This window comes from Canis lupus, chromosome 30 (genome assembly GCF_048164855.1).
Source record: "Canis lupus baileyi chromosome 30, mCanLup2.hap1, whole genome shotgun sequence".
Taxonomy (NCBI): Eukaryota; Metazoa; Chordata; class Mammalia; order Carnivora; family Canidae; genus Canis; species Canis lupus.
The window spans coordinates 29,414,576-29,421,815 of NC_132867.1; positions in this window are offsets into that span (position 1 = coordinate 29,414,576).

Genomic DNA, 7,240 nt, shown 5'->3' on the forward strand with positions numbered 1-7,240 from the left:
AAAGTTATGATAAAGATGTAGGCATATATTGAAAAATCCAAAATTCTGAAAAGGTAAATTCTTTTGTGGAAATAATCCCAGCATGATATTGCATGCTCTGATTACTGAGCTCATTTTTGGAAAGTCTCATAATCTTAGATGTTGAGATGTTGAGTTACTGGCCTAGTAGTTTAGTAGAAGCCAGAAATTCCATATCATTCATAACACAATGGGTGGCAGCAGCTATACCTGTGACCCTCTCTAGCTACAGCCATAGTCCAGTGTGGGGAAACTGCCTCATCTCCATCCATAGGCACAATCCAGGCTACCAAAGCCTCCACAGCCATAGCCTAGGCCTCCATAAGTAGTAGTAATGGCTCACAGTGTCAGAAGTGGTGAGTTGTTTCTTTGTTCAAAGCAAGATCTTGAGTATCAATGTGTGTAGAGTGATGCTTACATATCCTGAACAGATCATGTGCTAAAATACATATCACCTATTTTAGTGTGATTCTGTGTGTTACTCCTGTCTGACACAATCCTGACATATGAAGAGGCCCTCAAATTCATTAAAATGTTTGAGCTTGCAAGTTTGCATTGTTGCCTAGTCATGGTGTCCCCTAAACATACAGCATCCTTTTAATGAGAAAGAATTGGTGTATTTTCAAAGTCTGGACATCCCAGACTAAATAAAATTCCTCATAACTAGGCATATTACATAACACATTTGCCAGTGTTGTGTTTTAAAATTAAATATTACATCATCTCTGGCTTATCTTGAATTGTTATTCTTCACTTAAGATTAAATGAAAGAAATTGGTTAAGTTCAAGGCTCTAAAATTTACTATATCCTTTCAAAGGCATCTAATACCTCATGGTAAAAATCCTTTTTCAAAGCTAAAGAAACATTTGAAAGTTTGGGGGCATCAGCTCACCTACTGTGAATATCAGTATGGAACTTCAGAAAGAAAAAAGAGTTGAAATAGACCTATCTTTTTTCTACTATTTTGTAATACAGACCCTCATAAAAATATTCTCTTTTATGATTTTGCATATTAGTTTGGAAAATGAGCATTTGGATTAGCAACATGAAGTAGTGCTGTTCAAATATTAAAGGCAAATCAGAATAATCAAAAATCTATTTCATAAGCAGCATTAAAAACTTTCAAAATTCTTTTTTCCACATCCTGACTCTCTTTCTGTCATATCATCTATCCAAATATAGATTACATCTGCCTCCTGCCATGTAGACACCTTTTCCTCCCTTTCCCCTAATCCATTATCTACCCTCTTATTTAATCAATTTTCAAATATCACTTTGCCTCAGTTCCTCTCAATCCTCATTAGGGTCTGGGAAATAGGTGAAATACCTAAATTCTTCCATATATATCTTCACTCTTACAATAATATTTTTGCCTTTGTATTCTCTTTGCCTATTGTTCTTTTATCTTTTTTCATTTAAATCCAATTAATTAACTTACAGTCAATTAAAAGTTTTGGATGTTGAGTTCAGTTATTCATCAATTGCATGTAACACACATTGTTCATTATATCTCTTTACCTATTGTGTGTGTTTTTTTCTGTTCAGAAAATTGCTAACTAGTGTCTGCTAAGATATGAAGTGCTTATTAAGATCTTAGATGCTGAAAAAAAATTGCCTAATACCCTGTAAAATTAAGTAAAGGCTGTTAACATTGAAAATGTCTTCAGAATTCCAAACATGTTGGTATAAAATAAAAAGACAGGGTGGAGAAAAATATGAATTGAAGGTAAAATATCCTGCTTACTCCAAGAAGTTAATTACCTATACCCAAGCCTGACCCGAATCTTGGTTGAGCCCCACCAGATATGCTCTTAACTTGAACGGAGCATCGAAATTCTCTTTAAACTTTCATGGCTTCAATCATACTGTTCAGTTTTTGTTAAGCTTATCAGCAATTATCAAATGATGTATTTTCCCAGATGAATTTGTTGACTGTTAAACAACTACTAGCATGCAGTAGAAAATCAATAAGGAAGAGTTGAATGGGTAAATGCGCTCTAAGGTTCTTACAAGTAAAGATCAGGTCTTCCTTAGACATGGATATCTTTGTAAATGCATCTGAGGGAGTTGACTGAAATAGTTTTCTTGCTTTTAAGAAACATATAAGCCATTATTTCATTTGCTTTTGTTGTACTGTTTTGCTCTGGTAAATCTATATTTGAGTAGTTTCCTTTCTTCCTTTCTTCTTTCCTTTCTTCCTTCCTCACTTTCTTTCTTCCCTCCCTCCCTCTTTCTTTCTTTTTATTTCTTTCTTTCTTCTTTCTTTTTTCTTTCTTTCTTTCTTTCTTTCTTTCTTTCTTTCTTTCTTCTTTCTTTCTTTCTTTTTCTTTCTTTTTTCTTTCTCCCTTTCTTTCCTTCTTTCTTTTCTTTCTTTCTCTATTTTATTCTCTCTTTCTTCTTCTTTTTTTTTTCTTAATATGAATAAAACTGCCATATACCATTTACTAGAGATCTTTTTTGTAGACCTAGGCATTCCTTTATGTTGGGCATACATAGGATACACCTTGCTAATTTATACTATATATATTTAGCTTCAGTAGATTCTACTAAATAATTTTCCAATACAGTTGCTAAATTTACGGTACCTCCAGCAGTCTATGAGAGTTCTAATTGTTCCACATCCTTACCCACACTGGCAAGTTTGGAGTCCTACTAATCTGCTCATCTTTAGGGTACATTGTGATATCTGAATATTGTTTTAATTTGGTTTTACTTGATTAATAATGACATTGGAAATTTTAAATATGTTATAAGACATTTAAATATCCTCTCTTTTGAAATGCCTGTTAAAATATTTTGTCCATTTTTAACTGGGCTTGTTTACTATTAATCAGTATTTTATAACTGATTAGCAGGAACTCTACATTTTGGGGTATTGGCATTTTATCAGATTTACGTATTAAAATCATTTTTAGCTAGCATGTGGCTTGGTATTTTTCCACTTTAAATTTTGTCTATATATAAACATAATGTTGTAATATAATGACATCTAATTTATTCATCTTTTTTCTTTTATATTAAATTTTTGGCTCTAATTAAATTTTTTACTAGCTCACATATTGTTATTTAATTTTTCTTGTCTCATTTTTATTTTTAAAATAGTTTTTTTAAAACTATTTTATTTTTAAAATAGTTTCATTTTCATTATTCATTCTAAAAATAAAAATGTCAATAATTTAAGTATTTAATTCTCAGTCAAGCTGAAGTCATAAAATTACAAATAAACCAAACAGATTTCATTCAATATGTCACACTGCCTATTTTACTCTGATAGATAAGCATCGGTTTTGGGGTTGGTAAACCTGCTGTGATGTGTTCTCCCTAATATAAAGTGATAGCTTTTCCCTGGAAATAAAGATGTGCTGGAGCATTTCTCTCAATTCAGCAGAAATCCATAAAAACAATCATTTCAACTTCTAATAGTATAATATTATGCTAGGAATATCAAACATCTGTTCCCAGTGGTGGTACTGATTATTCTTCTTCAAATTTTGGAGGCCTTTCTCCAAATTCTGAAGAAATGCTATTAACCATCGAGAAAACAGAATCACTATTATTGTACTCTCTCAAGCTAAGTAGTATAGTCATCTAGTGAAGCCATAAAGCGATTACTTTAACTGATCTAGTCAGTGTAGAGTTAATATCCTATTACTAGATTGACTAAAAGGGTAGGTCTTCCTATCTGGCTGAATAAATTGGTTTTTACGTTTAGCAAACAAGTTTGAGTCTTTAAAATCCATTTTAAATATTTTAAATAGCATTTGAACTCAGCATTGTTTGCTAGTTGTTTTATTCAGATCCAGCTAAACTAGCAATTAATAGATTCAAGGTTCTTTTTTTTTTTCCTCATTTCACCACTACTTTTTATTTTCCACTTAAGTTTTTTTTTTTTTTTTTGTATTAATCCTGGTGGGTGTGAAGTCACATTTCCTTGTAGTTTTGATTTGTACTTCCCTAAAGACTGATGATATTGTGCATCTGTTCATGTACTTTTGGTCATTTTATCTTTTTTTTTTTATAGATTCAAGGTTCTAAATCAAAACTAACATCACTAAATAAAATTAGACGGTTAATGCGGAAGCAGATTAATCCTCATACAAACTGTATTTATATTGCCATGATCATTGCAGGGACATGTAAACAGAACTTCCAGACCATTTCTTTGAAAGGATGCAAGGGAAATACACTGTGAAAGGAAAAGTCAGAATCCAGTTAAATAAATAAATAAATGATATAAGCCCTGTGTTCCATTTTAAATTAGGATAATTTATTGCAAAGGAAACTGAGAAATCCCACGGTTATAAAAGTGCAAATAGGGGATATCAGAAGACATGAAGCAGTCAAATAGAAGATGATAAATATTCCTAGAATCTGAGATGCTGAATACTTCTGATCTTGGCTTGATCCCGGCTGATGTTGTTTGGTTCCAGTTTTGGTTAATTTGAGTTAATCATCTTATGGCCTCAGATGTTGGTCTTCCAGGGCAGGATTTCAGTAGGAGCTGGAGAATCCATATCTGCCATAGCACAGTGGGTGACCGCAGCCATATCCGTAGTCTCCCCAGGCCCAGCCCCAGCCCAGTCCAGGGTAGCTGCCACATTCCCAGCCACTGCCATAGCCCAGCCTGCGGAAGCTGCTACGTCTCCAGCCACAGCCGTAGCCCAGGCCACCATAGTAGTTGCCGTAGTACCTCATGGTGTCGAGGGTGTTGAGTCTGGTTTGTTGTATTCAAAGCAAGATCCCGAGTGTGAATGACAGCATGTGTAAAGAGATGCTTATATACCTTGGTTAGAGCATGTAATAAATTACGTGTACACCCTCCTTTTGCGTCATTTTTTAATTATCTACTTGACACAACTCATTCATTCATTGTCCCCTGACACAGGGAGGGCCTTACACTCATTAAAATGTTTGAGATTGCTTTAGAGCCTAGTTAGGATGGCCTCTAAAAGTTATTGCACCACTTTATAAGAAGGAATGCAATATCTTCAAAGGCTGGACATATCAGACCTCAAAAAGAATTCTTCATAGTTACACATGCCAATCACATCTGATGGCGTTGTGTTTCTCAATGAAATATTTCTTCATCTCTGTTTTTTAGATTCCTGTGCTTCATTTACAAATTCAATCAAAGAAATGGGTCTAAGTCAAAGCTCTACCATCTATCATATCCTTTTAGCATCTTATTCTTCATATAAAAAGTGAGTTATTTACCTCATTCAGAGATAAGGAAATGGAAACATTTGAGAGTCAGGAAGAAACAGCTTGACTGTTGTAATACTATTAAAGAATTATAGTAAATAAATAAATGAATAGATAATTTATGTTTTCTTTGATTTTAGAACATTGACCCCATAACTGACATTCTTTTCATTTTTCCTACTATCTTGAAAAATAAAAAATATTTTTGCTTGTTATAATTGACAAAGCAATATCTATATCTGTATATATATATAATTATTAACTAAAATCCATAGTTGACATTTCATTCTTCGTGTTGTATACTTCCCTGGGCTTTGAAAAATATGGGATAAAATTGTTCAGAAACTGAAGGTAAATCACAGTAATCAATAATTTATTTCAGAGTAGCTTTAAAAGCTGATTAAAAGCTATCCTCCCAAATCCTAACCTTCACTGGAAAAGATCTATCCAAGTTGCTTCCCCAAATACAGATTATATCTCCTCTCTATTTTTATATACATTCACTATTTCCTCTCAGTTATCCACTCCTCTAACATCTTATACAGTCTCCTTTTTTCAATTGACTATTTTCACTACAGTTTTTATACCTTACGCACACACACACATGCATACACACACACCTTCCCCTATTATTAAACATCTTGAATTAGTGTGGTATATTAATTACAATTAATGAACTAATATTGACATGTTATTATTAATTGAAGTTTACAGTTTAGATTAGGATTAACTTTTTGTGTTGTACTATTCTGTGGGTTTTTAAACAAATGTATAATGTCATGTAACTACCATTAAACCACCATAAAACTCCCTTGTGTTCCACTCATTCTTTCTTCCCTTCCCCCAAACTCTTGCATCCACTAATCAGTTTGTCTTCATAGTTTTCCTTTGCCAGAATGTCAAAGTTGGAATTATATAGTTTGTCGTTTTTCCACATTGACTTTTTTTCACTTAGCAATAAATTTCATGATTTCTCCACAGCCTTTGCAGCTTGATTTCTTTTGATCACTAGATAATATTCCGTTGTCACAGTTTGCTTTTCAATTCCCTCATTGAAGGAATCTGATTGCTTCCAAGTTTGGACAATAAAAATTAAAACTTCTATAAATGTTTGTGTTCAAGTCTTTGTGTGGACATAACTTTTCAACTTATTTGGGTAAACCAGGGAGAGTTATTGCTGGATCCTATGTGTAAGACTATGTTTAGCTTTGTACAAAACTGCCAGACTGTCTTCCAATGCAGCTGTACCATTTTGCACTTGATCAGCAATAAACGAGAGTTGCTGTTGCTTCACAGCAACCATGTCAGTGTTTGTCATTGTCAGTGTTTCGAATTTTAGCCATCCTAGTAGGTATGTTACAACTTCTTAAAAAAAATAAAAATAAAAATAAAAAAACAACTTCTTTTAGGTTATCATAGAGCTTCTGTCCCTCATTAACATTAGGCTACAGCAGCTAGATAAAATTGTAAAGTAAGTAAAATTTCTCTTTGCCATACATTAATTGCCATCAGTCTATAGTCAATCCTTTTTCTTCCTTCCTCTTGTACCTTTACTTTAAATTTTCTGTTTGTATTCCCTTTGCCTGTTCTGTGCTCTTTTTTTCTTTGCTTCTCAAGAAATACCATACTACTCCCTACTAAGATAACAAACATATGTTGTTAAATTCCCGGTGTTAAAAAGATAATCCAAATCCAAAGGCTCTGCCAAATTCAGTAAGATTCCATTATACATTGGAAATGCCTTCAGAATCTCCAAAATGTAGATATATTGCTAAAAGATAAAGGGTAGATAAAAAATTTGAGGGTAAAAGTCACTCAGCTGACTCTCAGAAGTTAGTCACTTACTGTCAAAGCTGACCCAAACCATTAAGTCTTTCCAGTGGTGCCCTCAATTTTGAGTCTTTAAGTTCTTGAGAATTTTATATGGCCTCAGATGCAGTGTTCATGTTTTCTTCAATTTATAAATGATTTTCAAGTGATGCAATTCTCCAACTGGATTTAATTACTTTTCTTTAATAT